General features: G+C 43.1%; 1 protein-coding gene across 2 annotated transcripts in view; it reads right to left on the bottom strand.

The window, feature by feature from the left end:
* Window positions 1-14,144, bottom strand: part of SLC6A1 (solute carrier family 6 member 1) — a 61,147-nt gene extending 47,003 nt beyond the window's left edge. The window contains exon 1 of one of the 2 annotated variants that reach the window (XM_055709521.1): window positions 13,981-14,144. The gene's annotated coding sequence lies outside the window, so the exon portion shown is untranslated. Of the gene's footprint in view, window positions 1-13,701; window positions 13,782-13,980 lie in introns of those variants that run through there. The other variant, XM_055709522.1, reaches the window with a different exon arrangement.
* Window positions 14,145-17,611: the final 3,467 nt, after the last annotated feature.

The raw sequence follows: 17,611 nt of genomic DNA, 5'->3' as shown, positions 1-17,611 counted from the left end.
TAAGGCAGGCAGGGAGCTGGGCCCCGACAGGTTTCATCTGCCTTCCAAAAAGGACACCAGAGGATAATGCTAGACTCTTTCCATTGTGGCCATTCCTTTGTAGTGTTAATTATTTCCATGTCTTTCTATCCACAGGGGAAGTACAACTGATACATCTTTGAGCAATTACAGCTAGTTTTCCTCATTCTGTGCTTCAACAATAGGAGTACCTTTGAGGACAGCTAAGCTGTCCTCAATCTGTACACCTTTGTCACCCCTTAGGAAGAAAACTGCCCATAAATCTGCACAGTTTTTTTGTTTGATTTACTATATACTCATCAGTGTTACCCATCATCAATGTGATTTTTAGATTGTCTGCAAGGAGCGAGGAAGAAGCTGATCTTGACTGTAAATACCTGGAGGTGATTAATTCCCCCAATATGCTGTAGCAAAAAGTAAGCTGCAATAGCTTTAGAGAGAGCCTGAATACAATGCATTTCAAGACAACATCTATATGACCTTTAAAGAAGGAACATTATTCCCCTGCCCCTCCATCTCACCTCTAACATCAGTACATCTATAAATGAAAAGAATTCATCTCTAGCTGCAATACACATGTCTTAACTAGCAGGTACATGGGCATTCGCCTATTTAGCTGCCGTATCTCAGGCACCTCTCAGCAATTCTTTTCTTTAACTACTTGAAGCAAAACACAACATAAGCAGCTCTGCCCTTGTAATGCAATTCTGTTGCAATTTCCTACAACTTCAAAAATAGCAGCAAAAGGAAAATATAGTGGTCTCATGAAAGAAACCCAGCATCTTACAGGATTCACTCAGAAAGCATTTGTTCCTCAGAAATAAAATAGCTTTTGTGTTACTCAGAAGAAAAGGCAGCAAGTTCTCATATAAAGAACAATAGAGCAAACTAAATAGGGTTGCCTTTCTAAGACTGTCAGTGTTGGCACAGACGTGATCTGCAAATAATAGCGTGTCTTTTTTTTTTAATACTTAGAAAATATTAGCTAGGAAGTTTACGACATTTTTCAAAGGTCCATCTAAGCATTTCCCAAGCCCATATTTGACCATTACTAAACCACTTTGGCTGAGACATACATACTCTTTTGAAATAGAAAAAAAAAAAATATCTTTGAAAATTTTCATTTAAACCTTCCCCAGCCCAAAGATTTTTCCTATGTAAGATACTCATTTATCTTTATGTAATCTGCAAAAGGAAAGGCAGAAGTGGAATATAATGCTGAAGCTCAATTTTCAATATAAAAAAAGTGTAAAGCTATAATAAATAAATTCCACCACAGTTCAACTCCCTTTTGTGGGAGGAATTATACTGAGACAAATCAAAATGTTCCATGGCCTCTCTAAATTGCTTTTGAACATTGTCCTTGAGCACCTCCAATTCTTTATTATTTATATCAAACCCAATTTCCATTGGGAGTACAGTAGTAGTATGTCATCCGTCTGTAAATCTGTCAAGTCCCTAGGAGACCCTTGGCAACCGCTTTTGTAAATCTAGCGCCTCCTTAGAAATTCTTGTTGTGTAAAATCAAAATCATCCTTGTGCTCAGTGGAAATGGATAAACTTAGAATAGCTGAATGCAAATTTGAGAAAACAATCTTCCTCACAGTCCTCTGAGCGTCTCTGTGAAGCAGAACCATCAATCTCCTTTTCCAGGAGCCACGAAGATAAAATTCTACCACTTGTAACTATGCACCATCAGGTATCGCTGCTTCTTCTTGAAGACTTAAATGTGGCTTTAAGCACTTGGAAAGGGAGTTCTGAATGATAAACCATACAGTCTTGATTTGCTTGCATTCACAAAACCAGAATAACCCTTGCTCTACTCCTTAGGGGGCCTAGATGCCAGGGCCAGATTCACAATTAGTACAAATTACTGCTGATACGTTAAAGTCACTGACCTTTCCAAGGTAAGCATTTGGCTCACTTCCCTACTGTTTTCTTCAGAAATACTCATTGTCTTCTCAACTACACATGCCGATGATTGGAACATTATTATATTCAATCCAGCAACCATCTTACATGCCAGAGTTTTTGTGGGTTTTGGAGCTTTTGGCAGGATAGGGGAGGGGGCGGCAGCTGCATTTCTTACCAGACCTGCACTCCTAAAATCTATTGAGCTATAAGGTGTTAATCATTACTTTATAATCACTCAATTCCTACAGCTTTAGTAGAGTAAACAGGGAAGATTTATAGAATGTTGTACACTAGGTGCTATGCAAGACCTTAACAATCAGCAGCAGCTTCAGACTCCGTGGAGTTCAACCAAGGAAAGTGACTTAAGGGATAACATGGAAGTTGACACATTTGGTAACCTACATAGTTTTCCATCGAATGACAGCAGTAGATGCCCTGTCTTTCACATGGGTTTTTTATCGAGCCCCTAAAACTCTGCTTTGTTGTAAAAAAAGTGTCAGTTGAAGAGATATCCTGCTATAAACTCAGTCCCTGCCTTTATCAAATTTAGCACCATTTTGACATTAAAAATTCCTGGGGACAAAGCGACAGACTTATAGACATCAACACCATGAAACACCACAGAAAGGACACACATTCCCTGGCATTCTTCATGGCCACCTTGAGCCAGGCTGCTGTAGGCATTTACAGGCATTCATACCTGTTCCCACACTTAAGAGAGCTGAGTATTTATTTAAAATCACGATAGTACCAGGACAGTACCAGAGAGTCCAAGGACAGACGAGTGACAATCGATAACTGTGCCTCAGCTACATGTTCATTCAGAACCATATGACCGCCCTGTTATGGTGACAAGCCACTTCCAGCTGGTGCACAGCTTGGGCCAAAACAAAAGTTACAGGTGACATTCAGTTCCTGCCTCTTCACTTTTATCCTAACTGAAGAGCTTTCTAATCCAAGCGATCATCTTAAACATCATTAAGTGACAGCAGGAGCATCGCTGAGAGCAGGAAAAGATAAGAACTGCAGAGTATATACAGAGAGAGGGGGAGATATACAGAAAAACACACGGTTAATGGGTGTGTATTTATGTGTATATTTACACACACGTATAGAAACCTAACCAGCTAATCCCTGGACACCTGGCAGAAGGTCCCAGGCTTCATTTCTGTGAGAGCTGCACACAAAGGCCCTCAGGGCACGAATGGCACTGCTCAGACCAGGTGTGGCAGGAGGGCTCAGCCAAGCAGGTGGGCGCCTCACACCACTCAGGCAAGAGCCTTGCTCCTATCCAAGGTGACGTTGAACATCCAAGTTCACCAATGGGTTCATTTACTAAATTGAACATACACTTCGTTTCAAAAAAGGCTAAGGATTTTACACATGAATTATTACACAATCCCAAAAAGTGTCAAAGGGTTACAAAAGAAATGAAAATCCAATGGCTTTAAACATAGAGTGCAGTGCCACTAGTCCCTTACCATGTTTAAGTGGCCTAAAACGTTAGCTGTCTATACGTTACAAAGCAGTCACCTCTATTATAAACAGACATCTTGGATGATATCTCAGTTTGGTTTGGCTGTACAAAAAAAATCTCAGAACTCCTCCGAGAAGCTGATCCTGTATAATCAGTTTTTTGAACTGGCAATAAAACTAGGTACTCTGATGGGCTGTGGTGGTAGCATCTAAAACTAGGGATAGTAGTAAAGAAAAAGCAGAAATAGTAGTCAAGAATAAACTGAATGGATATCTGAGCACCACATTTGAGATGACCCGTACTGATGAACAAAGTCACACAACCCTGCAAATAACGCCCCAAGGGCACAACAGCCTAACATTTCTAAAAATGTCCTCTTAGACACATTTCTGACAAATAATACCTCAGATAGATTTTAAGTTACCCATCTCTCCTTCAAGATAAGTATCTCATTAGAGCAGACACAGAAAACCTCACTAACGCAGTTCTTCAAGGTCTGATACTTTTGAGGTAGAGTCAGACAACACCCAGAGATTCAAATAGCACCAGTGAAGTATGAAACTATCTACATCATCTCCAAAAACCTTGTAAGATCAATGATTACACAGTATCTTCTCTAACTGCAGGTTTTCCAGGAATTAAGAGACGAAATAAAAAAAGCAGAGACCTTCCAATAAATCTCAGTTACCAGCCTTGTTGGGTTTTAATAATAGTTGCCAGAAGTTCATGTACTGACACAAACTCCTCATAGGGAAAAAAAGATTGGGAAAGCAGATCTAAGGAAAAATGTAAAGGTTATGTATCCCCACATGTAACTTGGGAGGAGGGGAGTGGCAGGTTTGATTCAGTAACACTGGCACTGGGACAGTTACAATGTTTACCTTTAGAGAGAGGACAAGTGGCCAATTGCCAGCAGTCCTGCTGAAGGCAAGCAAAAGCTTCTGGCATCACCCTTCCCAGAGGGGTAACATTAGAAGGACAGTTTTCATTTGCATTATCTCATCTGCACAATCATCTTGAGCACTAGTGGACCTGACTGCCTTTCACCGAGGAGTGAACGTGGCCTAGAGATCCCATCCGAGTCCAGGAAGCAGGATGCTGAAGCAGGATACGAGCCCCTGGGGAGGTCACACGCCAGGGCTTACCTGCAGTGAAGGAGCACTTCACCAAGACGACCACTTATAGACCTCTGCTGGTTTATGCCAGTGAGGAACTGGGCTACTGATAACAAATAATAAACAATAACTAGAGTTTCTATGTTGTTATTCCAGGACACAGAAAACGTAGGCTGCAGAATTATAGCGAAACCAGTCCTGTTTCATTTGGGTTTATGCAATATTGCGGACAACTTTAGCAGCCTACTAGTACTACACTAACCTGGTAGATGCTGCCACTCTGAAAGGTGTGATTTTCATACATTTAAAGACAAGCAAAGCCCAGCCTTACTGAGAAACAAACCCAAGTGTGGTCCTGCTCACACAGAAGTCCTCCATATTAAAACCTGCATGTTTCGTCTTCCCGCAGCTTGCTGAAATGACCAATACTGCACTCATCCTCTTGGCTGTCAATGAGTGTGATATTTCTTAATCACAGTATTTTGCACAGCTATGCTACTAGTTATATTCATCCCTGACAAACTGGAACAAAAATGAACTTTTCAGCAGCATACCAACAAAAGCATAGAGGTACACTGGGGAACTGTAATACTGTGCAGGTGTCCAGGTGACAAGCCACCATATGAAACATCTAGGGGAAAGTTCAGTTTCCTACGGCCTTCTATTGCCCCTTTAACTCAGGGCACTCACCCGTAGTGCCTTAGTTCCAATACTTCATTAACTCTGATTTAACACAACAGTTAGGACACTGTCAACTCAACAAGGAAAGGCTGTGAACCCAACAATACTCTCGAGTGGTTCTGACCCGTTCCTTCTCTCCTCACATGTAAAAGTCAACTTTTTTCAAATTAACAAAATCTCTCTGAATTTAGTCCAGCTGATAAGCTTCTCTCACTTGCTAGGTGGAACACACAGCATAAGATTTATAAGGAATTCCAAGAAATCTTGCAATCAATATGCAGCACAGATCTCTGCACTACAGCAGTTACATTATCTTGTGTGGCACATGCACTGTTCCCATGGCAACCAGCATCCTTCATCCAACTCCATTATTATGGCTATTTGAGGTTTTCAGAATCTCTGGTGTCCAAGCTATGGCTCAGAGCTACTTTGTGCTAATAAGCCTCAAAAATAGAGACAAGAAGAAAAGAAGAAAATAAGCAAACTCTTTTGCTAATCTATAAGCAACATGGAAAGCAAGAAATGGCATGGGAAATAATTCAATCAGTGAAGGGGAAGCAACTCTTATATAACTGCCTTCACTAAGCAAGATGAACATAGTGCAAATTCACTATAGCCTTTTAATTCCAGAAAAATTAAGTACAGTCATCTCAGTAAGTCTGTTGATCAAGAATGGCTTTGTAATAGGTATGAGAAAATGAAAATCTTACTTACATTTACTGCAATATTAATTACCCTATCACTGAGATAAAATATATCTTTATTTTTTAAAAAGGACTGAATTTGCAACTATCTGCAGAACACTTGAAGAAAACAATTTGATTTTGACCTTTTTATGATGTCCAATATAGAAGTTCAAAAGGGCTATTGCCAAAATCTATAATCTTCCTAGTATAATCTATATTTGGTTTATATAAATTGTCCCTAGATACCTGAAGTAAGCTTTCTCTATCAATAACACCACTTTTTTTTTTTTTTTTTGACATTTAAGCATTTCCACATCAAAGCATTACAACAACCCCATTATGCTTTGCACAGCTTAATACAAAGTTTCTCTTAGTCACCAACCAGGGAATTTCAGGCAGAAAATAAATAACCTAATTTATTAAAGCGACCCTTGAGTAATCATCCTCAAGTTGCTAGCTAGAGGTTTTATCCATGTGAAATACACATGGGTCAGTAGGAACAGAAATGCTTTGAAGTTGGAGGGTTTGAAGGCTTTTAAAAAGAAATGTTAAAATAAATAAGGAAGGCACTACACTAGAAAATGCCCTTATAATTGACAAAGGAAACTGGCAGCTGCTGATCTTTAGCTACACTTAAGCTTAAACGCGCTCAGCACCTGTTCAGGAAGAACAGTGGTTCTTTAAGTGTCCTGAACACCATCTATCCTCAGCTGCGCAGGCCACATTCGCTGTCAGCTCAGGGGTATCTGTTGCTGTTGAAGGTAAGCAAGGTCAAAAGCAAGGTCAGTCTTCAGCACAAGCCCCCTAGGGAGGTGAACGAAACCAGCTGGTGCTTCTCACAACCCCCATATCCATTCATGGGGCATCCAGGCACCAAGGTCAGCAACGCCTGGGTTCACGTGGCCTCGATGAGCCGCTGGAAGAGCGGGTCTCCCGGAGCTTTCCGAGGCAGGGGTCTTTCTCCCTTCCACTGCTGCCACCCTGCAGCCCTGGAGCAAACCCAGCAGCCCACACCAGAGCCCCGGAGGGCCCCGGCAGGTCCTGCTGTTTCTGGCTGGAGAGCGGTAGTTCAGGGAGACTAACCGACATTATACTTGAGGTATGATTTTCAAGCATTAATATTTAAATATTTGGTTCTACAGAAAATAAGAAAAACACCCCAACTTCTACTACTGGTAAATGAACATGCTAAGTGTTGAGGAAAAGTAAGTAAAACATTATTTGTGTGCATAGTGATGACAGCAGCTGTGGATGTGGTGCTGTTTGCACCCTGAAAGCCTCCTGCCCCGCCCGTGCCCTCACCTGCTAGTTCATGCAGCTAGCTGGGGCAACCCAGCGTTTTATCAGCTCGGTGCCTGACATCAGTCTCCAGGCTGATGCTGCATGTCCACATAGAGGAACTCACTTCAGAAAAGCGAAGAATGCACGATTACTGTCTGAGAATGTACCTTCCATAAGATTTAAGTGTCTTTATAATTGAGGCTGAAGGTATGCTGCTATTCAACTCTGGGCCAGATTTTGAATTCTGCTCATGTTTGACACCTAGTGAAATCAATGGAATTAAATTCAAGTCATTTGTACCACTTAAACCCACAAAGAAGCTTAACATACTTAATCATATAGCTTTCTGCTATCAAATAGTTTGCAAGTGGAAAAGGCATGGAATTTTCCAGCTGCACCTTCCCTTTGGAACCCACATGGCAAGGTTGCACAACTCTAGTTTTCTTGCTCCCGAGATGGAAGAAACCCTGTTTTCACACTGAGAGATGATCCAGGAACGCTTAAACTGCTCTTCCTTTTTTTGTGCTTCAACCCAGGGATGGCTGCTTACTTCCAGTTGAAACGCAGGCTCTGCGTCACCCTGCTGTGCGTGACCAGCAAGGGATGGGACTGCTCGGTGAAGCAAACCAGTAGATGCAGCTGAGTAAGATGACATTGTGTTACCCTGAAACCCACCTGCTAAACTAGAGAGGATCTAACACATAAGAGCAGCAAGATCCTTCAGGAATTATATTATTTCAGAAATATTAAGACCCTGTTCAAATAATCCCAGTTAATTTTAATTTCGGAAGGTTAGATAGTCCTCATAATTTTTCCTAATTGCATATTCCTCAGAATAGACTCCTCTGGCTGCTCTGTAATCAAATCATAATTAAAGCATCTGTGTCATTTTATCAATCCCTTCCTGCTATCTGTAGCATCTACAGAAGGCAACAAAGATGCAGCATGCAAAATTTCCAGTACCAAGGCTCATCATCAGAGCAATAATAGGGATTTGTGCTAGTGTGACTGTCTGAGTGTCTCCTTAGGCTTTCATTAGCCTTTAAAAACAACTGAGGAAGAGAAGAATACTAAACAGTGCCCTCCTTGTTCTATCCACAACTGGAAGCCATGTTTTATTCCTGTGATACTTGTTTTTAAAACAGCTGCCTCATTTCATCGCAGCTTCACTGAGGAAACAGTCATACAGTGGGGAAACAGTTGTCGTCGCCTGAAACGAAGAGAGATGTTAAACAGCAGCATCACCTTGATAAAGTATTTTCTCTTTGAGCACTGTGTCAGTTGTCAGACTGAGTCTCCACTACATTCCAGCCAGAATAAACACCCAAACAAAAACTAACCAACAAGCAAATTGACTCCCCTGAGCTATATCCCAGAACCCCCAAATTAACTAATTCTAGGGTTCAGATTGGCGAAGAGTTGGTGGTGCGTGCCCTTTCCCTTCAAGGGCATGCTGCAAGTCACATCTTGGAAGAAGTGTGATTGCACAGACTGTGCAAACTCTCCCCCTCCCCTCCAACACCCACGACTCAGAAGTGATGAAAACACTGAGGAAACTTCTCTGGGAAAGCAGTCTGCACCTTGAGCTTAGTTTTATCCATTTTAATTCAGAGGGAGGAAAAAGAAAAAATCATCAGAATTTCTCGCACAAGCAGAATTCAAGATCAGACTGTGACTTAAGAATTTTTAGTTTGTATTGAAAGGAATACATCACTTGGTAACTGAAAGCATGTATCTTTGAAAATTTTGTGATGTATTTATTCACCACTGACATAACTTTTTTCTTCCTTTCTTCTGCCCTGTAGCTTAGTCTTGTTAAATGATTTTATAAAGTTACAGTGTGATCCTCAGCTGTGTAGGTATTGCTTGATACACATAGGAATACAATTGCTATCAAAAGTACTGATTTTTCATTGTATGCATTTCATTATAACATGATTATAAGTAAACATTAAATAAGTGTTACCTTACACAGTAAAGATTCAGTTTACAAAAAGATTATTCTAAGACAGCGCTCGAAACTAAAATCAGCATTAAGTTTGCTAACAACATATCACATCTTTTAAAATATAAGGATCAAAGCTGGAATAAAATCAAAATTTTCCAGCTTAACAAATCTCTCTGGTTTTCCAAAATAACTTCCGTTTCCAAATGATTAATTCTTTTGGAACTTATTTTGAGTGGAAAGGTGATTTTGGAACAATTGATACCTAAATATGTTTAATTTAAGTCTTAAACAGAAAGCCTTTTCATATCTAATAGCTAATGGTAGCCACCAGCATGTAAGGCCCACACCTGTATTTTATTTTATTTCTTTTAGGGTTTTTTGGTTGTTGTTGGGTTGGGTTTTTTTGTGGTTGTGTTTTGTTGTTGTTTGGTGATATTTATTCTTCTTTTAAACAGACAACAGTGGCACATCAGAATTCCTGCAGAGTAAGACAAACATGGGACTTCTGAGACACCAGAGTGATTACTTTGATTGATACAGAACACTATCAATTACCATTGAAGTCAGAGGACTCGTAGCTGTTATACCTTGTGGGTTTTCTGTAACCCACAGGGTTCTTTTGTAACAGAGCTGTCGTTAACCCAGTACAAAGCACAATTACTGTTCAAAGAGTGGCATTTTCTGCACATTTGAGTCTGATCAGAGTAGCAGCATGGAAATATCAGAATGTTAATGTAAACGGTTTGGGTCTATTTCCTTGGGGCAAAGCCAAAGCATGACCTCTCAAGCTAATGTTCCAGCTACACTAGTGCAACTGACAGCAGCGTTTAGTCCTTGGTTTGCAGATGACATCAGCCCTACTGTGGACGTGGTCAGCATCTTCTACGTTCACAAGCTTGCATGTTGGCCAGATCTTGAACAATTAAAATTATTGCAAAATACATTTGAAAAAGAAAAAAAAAAAAGCAGCCAAGGGGTTTCTTGGAGAGTAACAATTTGTTGTTCATGTTACACTGCATGACATTCCTTCTTCAAACTCCTTCTAACAGAAAGGAGGATAGAGTACATATACAAAAATATATTTTAAAATTATTTTATTTGCCTGTATATAAGGGACTAAATCCTTTCTGCATTCTGTAAATAGTGCTTTTTATGGAGCTGGCAGATTGTTTTTCCATCAGTAAAGAAGATCCAGGTGTAGATTAATTTACTTGCCAGGTTACCTTGCAATCTGACTGAACAGAACTCATTTCAAATACCAACTGCCAGTGTTGCCCTTATAAAAGGCTCACACAAGTGGCCTGAGAAAGTCTCAGATTTTATAGACACTATTTTCCCCTTAAAAATCTAAAACTAAAGGAAGAAAAAAAAAGTAAATCTAGTAATCCACCTGGCATTTTATTCTATTCTCATGCAGAGCTTATGACAAAAGCAGAAACTGGGACTGAATCGCTGCCTACCCTCACACTGACAGTCAAAGGGCATGCTTCTGGAAGCAGGGGAGCAAAGCACCTCAATCGCTAGAAGTTCTGAAGCATATCATTTGTGGGGTTTTTTAAGCCAGATAACAGATAATTCACCCGTGATCTGCATGCAGGTTAGACTTACAGTAGATAACAAAAAACTAAAGACAGCATTTCTTATTACTATTCATACAACAAAAGACTTTGTTGCCTTCTCCATTGTTTTACTGAGCCACTGCAAGAACTGACCTTGTCTTTTAAGTGAGATCTGTCACAACTGTGAAAGCATTCACTGTCTTTCTCTATTTGGCCACGTCTGTGCTGTCATCGCCTGTTCAAAGGGGTCAGGACTGCAGCATCAACCTTCCATTACAAGCATTCAGAAAGGCTTTGAGGTGCACTGCTTTCTGCATTTTATGTAACCAAATGTGTCACCATATTAAAAGCACAACCATGCAAATGTCACAGATGACCATCTAACATGCAGTTGAAAGGCACAGATATATCCCCAAGTCCAAATTCATTTTTTGTTTCCAACATTAAAGGCAGGCATGAGTTAGAAAAAATCATGGTAAGTAGAAAATCCTAAGATAACTTGAAAAGAAATTGTCACCAAGGATTCTCTTCAGAGATAATTTTTTTTCCCCTTTTTTTCACGAATCATTTGTTTGTAGTTGAGTCATCCCAAAAAGCATCTAAAGCTTGCGGAAATTTGTCACTGCATATAGGATGATGAGTGCAGAATTCTTACAGATTATTTAGAAATTTCCTTTTTGCTTCTGTAGCTTACATTGCACTTACATGGTGAATAGATTCAAATATGCAGTCAAAAGCCATCTTCCCCCACCACCTCCCTACTTGTTCCCAGTCCTCATGTTCAATTACTACTCTGTTATACTTAATAGTGCCATCAGCACTGCAGTACTTTAGCGATAATAGAAGCATCACATCAGCAGGCAGTATCTTCAGTAAATACATTAACCACTAACTCGTTCGTGCTAACAAATCATTGTTTACTTTTGAAATGCATTTTAGCAAGCTGCGATATTCATGAATCAAGTGAGATTGGTGTAAGCAGCCTCTGAATTTTATGAGACAGACACAGCTTTTAACTTTACCAAACTACATGTTCCATTAAAGCGGACATGAAAATTGCTTCATTTCTCCCTTTTCCACATCATATGACATAGTAGGATTTGCACACACAAAATACACATGGCTCTGTCCTGAGTATCTCGAACTCACTGGGTACGAAGAAATTCATGATTGCAAACCAACAGTTTATCATGAAAACAATTGCCTAAAATCTATGTCAACCCATGCTCATACGAACACACACATGATAAAAACTAGCAGTCCACACTGATCATCAGCAAATGACATCACTTGTACCTTTAACCTCAGAAGAAACAAAAAACCATCAATTTCTTACACATTCTGCAAACTCTAAAGACTTAGAACTCTCTTACAGGAAGCCCCCTATGATGCCGGTGTTGATACTAAAATCAGTGGTAAAAAGGAGAAAGAAATTGAGCTGTCAATTCTTAACACACTATGAACATGGGAATTTCTGACAGATTTCATCCACTTACAATTAGGACCGAATATATTTTTTGGCAGCTGAAGGAAGACACCAGTTTATGGTTTTTCTGTTCCCCCTGCCTCACCTAAAGCATTAGATTTACACGCATTGACTTGATCCTCAACAGTGATGAAGCGGCTCTGAAATTCAAGACGCTTTCACACCTGCATGCAAATTTAGTAACGCCAAGTTTTAAGTCACTGCCCTTCATATCTAGATCTCCACACTTAAAACATAAGCTGCCAAGTTCCTCAGATTTTGAAGAGGCCAGGATCAGCCCCTGTCCCTTTAATGTTCCACCTTGTCTCCAAAAGCAATGTCTTTTTACTAGAGCTCAGTGTGATTCACTGGAATTTGCCAGGCAGGTCAGGAAATCCCCTGAAGCAGAGGAAGAATATTAAAGAGATGGGACATGTATATCAAATCTCATTACTGTTCTCTTATGAGAATCAATCAAGTGAAAGGACATGATGATGTCATTATGACATCATTTACTTTGGGATTAGAAATTCATAGCTACTTAGCAACCAAAACTGTCCAATACAGAAGTAAGAGATTCAGTGGAAGATGTTATCATCTGACCCATTTACTGCAAGATAAGTATTTGTCGATTCGTGTTTCAAAACTTCATAAGACATGCAATAACTTAACAACCCCGTTGTTTCAAGTACTGAGTATTAGAAATAAAACATTCTCTCTGAACCTCTTTTATCATTATCCAAATAATTATTTTTTTAACCCTGTAATAGCTAATACGCACGTTTCCTCACAGGTCTTTTCATCTTCTCACAGATCTAAACCCTAAAAATGCAAAAAGGAAAAGAGCTTGTGCTCAACAACCCGATCAGAAACTCAAACCTTGTACAGTCAAGGGAGATGAATGCAATTGCATAGGAACGCAAGCCCAGAAAGCGCGTAGGTTTCAATAAACTAAGCCGAAAATATCCAGTTGATGAGCTCCAGTATCCGTCAGAAATTCCAACGGAAATAAGAAGCTCTGTGCATGAAAGAAGAATTGGTCACGCTACTTCTGTGGCTATTTCTGGGACCTGAAAAGGGTTTGATGCCCGGAATCTATGCCTGACCTGATTTTCTTTAAAGTTCACTCATCTCTGCTGAAAATACAGTTTAAACGAGTTCTAAAGCAACGGAGAAAAAAAATGCATGGACCGAGATTATAACTAAACCTTTAAACCCGTAATCACCACGCTCGAAACGGAGCACTGGACTGACACCTCGTATTTCCAAACCCATGCTCTGCTGCCGACTAACGGAGTTGGAACCCGCTCAGCATTAAACGAGAGGAAACAAACCCCTGCACCTCCCGGGAGCCACTGTGGCTGGGACGAGGCCAGTTCGGATTCCCGCCGCGGCAGCCAGGCAGGCCGGCCGGCCCGCCGCCCCGCTCCTCACGCCGAGGCTCGGCAGCGCCTTCGGGGGAAACCCGGCGCCGGCGCCACCGCCACCCTCCCCGGCCACCGCCACCGGCGCGGCGGCAACAGGCGACCGCCCGCCGCCGCCTCCCGGGCGATTTACCTCAGCGGCGCCCGCGGCTCCTCGGTGGGGACGCTCCTCCGCCCGCAGCGCTCCGCCGCCTGTGAGGGCACGCCGCCGCCTCAGCCTCCTTCCCCCGAGGGCGGCCGCATCCCCCGCCGCCGGCAGCCGCCGTCCGCCCGGGGAAGAGCGCGGGGCGTTGCGGTGCCGGCCGCAGGGCAGGGGAGCGCCACCCGCCCCGCCTCGCCTCAGAGCGCCGCGGCGGCCGCGAACCGGGAGCTGCGAAGGACCGAAGTTCGCGTTCAAACGCGCACACCCTACCTGCCGCCGCGGCGGAGGAAGAGCTGCTGTTGCCGCCGCCGCCGCCGCCAATCGGCCCGAGCCACCGGCGCTGCCCTCCCCGAGCGATAGTAATGTTCATTTAAAGCTCGGCGCCCGCCGCTCCGCCGCGCCCTCCCCACGCAGCAGCGGCCGCGCAGTAGCGGGGCCGGGCGCGCCCCGCCCCGCCCCGCCCCCGCCCCGCCCCTGAGGAGGGGGACGGGGATCGGGATCGGGATCGGGATCGGGATCGGGATCGGGATCGGGATCGGCCCCGACCCCGGCCGTGAGGACAGACCAGCCGTGCGGCCCCGGCCCCGGCCACCCCCTGAGGAGCGGGACCGGCCGTGCGGCCACGGCCACGGCTCGGCCCTGAGGAGAGGTGCCAGCCGTGCGGCCCCGGCCCCAGCCTCAGCCCCGGCCCCATCCCGCCCCTCAGGAGAGGCACCGGCCATGCGGCCCCGACCCCGGCCCCGGCCCCGCGGCAGCCCCCGCCCCGCCCCGCCCGGCCGCAGGCCCAGACCCCATCCCCTGCCTGGGGCAACACCCGTCACCACCTCACCTCGACCGGCTCCAGCGAGGCTCCAGGGCCGTACTGTGCTGAGCCGGGCCCGAGAGAGGTTCCCTTGGGCAGCTGGGGGATTGCTGGGCTCCCCTTGGCCCGAGTTCACAAAAGCTGAACAAAGGACTTAGGAACGGCACGTCTGGTGAGCTGCCAGGAAAACCAGTGGTTCTCTGACAGAGTTTGGGTGATGGGTGTTTCCAAGTGGAAAGTTATTTCCAACAGGAAAGCTTAGAGCTCTGTTTTGAAAGTGCTGAAACATTGATACATTTTCAAACTTCCTCAAAAATGTCCACGTGTAGGAAAAGAAACAAGTGGAATTGCCCCGGCCCTGGGATCTTTTCCAGTCTGATGTTTTCCCAGTGTAAGATTTCCAGTCAGAAACCCCTGGCCATCTCTCTTGGGCATCTTCCGAGCAGGGACAAAAGCAGGTGAGCTCGCCACAGCAGGTGGTCACACTACTTCTGTGGCTGCATGTAGGAGCAAGGCTGCCTTGTCCCAGGGACCGCAGAGCAGGCGCTCCTCGGTGTCACACGGTGTTCCACCAAGGGCAGCTGCACCCCAGGTACCTGACGGACGTTAACAGCTAGAAGCAAAAACATGGGTACTTTTGACTCCCAGATGACTCTCTATAAGCAGTGAATGGCGGTGACAATTGGCCAGAGGATTGAACCAAAAGAACACCACCTAGGGAGTTTTTTGAGGTAAACTGGTTTCTCTTGCGATAGGATTAAAGTAGCCATGGCTGTTCTATAAGAGTCAATCCCATGTCTTGTCCTGTATGTTTCGCTGCGCTAAACAGCCTCTGTTGTTTAGAAGATGAAGTAACATTTACAATCTCTACTAACCGTCTTACAATACACAAAACTGATAACAAAACCAGCAACATACATTGCACTGTGACACACTTGTTGAGTCAGGAAGACCTCGCCTCCTCCTTTTCCTCCTGAGCAAGTCTGGAAGTGTGTTTGCTTATAATTTACCCCATCAGTGGATTATGAACCCACCCTAAATGTTTGTCTATCTTCTTAATGTCTACATTGCTCTATGTGAATTTAAGGATGATGTGTAAACTAACGTTTAATACATGATAGTCATACAGCAATGGAAGTATAAACACTGATGGTTATCGCTAGGACATGCAGATAGAGAGGATACATCTCATGAAATTGGCTAATTACCAATTTGAAACCCTACTATTTGTGCAGGGATTGCCAGATTGCTCAAAATCTTCAGTGAGTTGCTTGTGAGTTTTAATGTAGAAAATGTTAGCAGTTTAACACTGCTGTCCATTAATTACAAGTATTTATGCAGAGACTAATAATTGGATTGTCCTGTAATCCACCATAATAATCAGGAATTTTGTTTGCCCGTGTGGTTTGAAAAGGTGATAGCTAATGATATTCTAGCTGTCTGATTTATACAAGTGGCAACAAATAACTACCGCTCTAGTGTCTCTACTATTACTTCAGGGTTATAGATTTTGCTACTGATTAGCACTTGTCTTCATCATAGTCCCATTGTCCTTGTGTTTTGTCTAAGTATTTTGGTTCTGATTGCTTAGCTTTTTTAAAATATAGCATATATTCAGTTGTTTAGACCTGCTCCCTGAGTAGTACCAAGTGACTATTCAGTTCACTTGAGGTTGGATGTTAAAACAGGAGAGGTGCCTTTCTCTGGGCTTGGATGTACCAATAGTACAGAAGAGACCACAGCCCTCCCCATGCTGTTGGCATAGTCTGGTAAGACATCTGTGGGTTACCTGCCATGTTGTAGCCATGTGACTGTCTGGATTTCCTCCGCACTGGTTACAGCCCAGTGGGGCTGGCTGCCTTTTGCCTCTGTGGCAGTTTGCATTGGTAAGGTCAAAACTACCACCTAAAACATAGCTACGTAAACCAGCCATCTGCAGCTCTGGGTAGATTTTGTACCACTTCTCACACTGTCAATTGTGGTGCTTTAGCCTAGATGTGTTTCTTTTTTACTTGAAAGCTCCGATTTTGCAGAATAGCTTGATGTTAAGGGAATAAATTCTGTGGCAGATTACATTAACAGCCAGCAATATACAGAACAAAACCCCAGCACAGTGGTTCCCAAATTGTTGCTCATGAGCTGCTGGCCAGTGTGTGTGATCTGCATTTCAGCAGTGCACCTGTTTTAAGACACTAGATTTCAAGATCACCTCAATTCAATTTGGTCTGATTATGATCCACAAGAGACTTGGAACTTTAAAATTACCCTACTGATCCAATATTAGAGAACAAGTTCTACAATGAGCAGCTGAGGGAACTGGGGTGATTTAGTCTGATGAAAAAGGAGGCTGAGGGGAGACCTTATGGCTTTCTGCAGCTACCTGAAAGGAGGTCGTAACAAGGTGGGAGTCTGTCTCTTCTCCCAAGTAACAAGCAATAGGAGAAGAGCAAATGGCCTCAAGTTGTGACAGGGGATGCTTAGCTTGGATATTAGGAAAAAATTCTTCACCAAAAGTGTTATCAAGCATTGGAACGGGCTGCCCAGGAAAGTGGTGGAGTCACCATCCCTGGAGGTGTTTAAAAGATGTGTAGATGTGGTACTTAGGGATATAGTTTATTGGTGGACTTGGCAGTGTTAGTTTTATGGCTGGACTCTATGATCTTAAGGGTTTTTTCCAACTTAAGTGATTCTATGATTGTATATGCTTGGGAATTGGTGCTATAGTATCACAGAGCCAAAATGCTAATCCTTCCTTCCTTCTTCCCTTCCTTCCTTCCTTCCTGCCTCCCTGCCTTCCTGCCTTCCAAGCCTTCCTACATACAGCTTTTTCCTCACTGCATCCCTTGAAAGGAAGAAGTCTTGTTTTGGAGGCAGTGTTATAATCTCTAACTATTTAAGCTTTAACTGCTAGGAGAGGTGTGACATAGTCCACTGGAGAGTCCTGTTTAAAGTTGGATGTTATGTTACATATCGTTCATTAACTTGAACAAGATCTTCTACTGTTCCATCATAACTCAGAGATTTTGGGGGGCTGCGGTTATATTGACTTACAAGGCATGCAGACATGTCCAAGCTAACTTTCAACTAAAAGCCGTGAGA

This window comes from Falco cherrug, chromosome 4 (assembly GCF_023634085.1).
Source record: "Falco cherrug isolate bFalChe1 chromosome 4, bFalChe1.pri, whole genome shotgun sequence".
Classification (NCBI taxonomy): domain Eukaryota; kingdom Metazoa; phylum Chordata; class Aves; order Falconiformes; family Falconidae; genus Falco; species Falco cherrug.
Note: the sequence above shows the minus strand (reverse complement) of the source record. Positions and strands in the feature narration are given on the sequence as shown.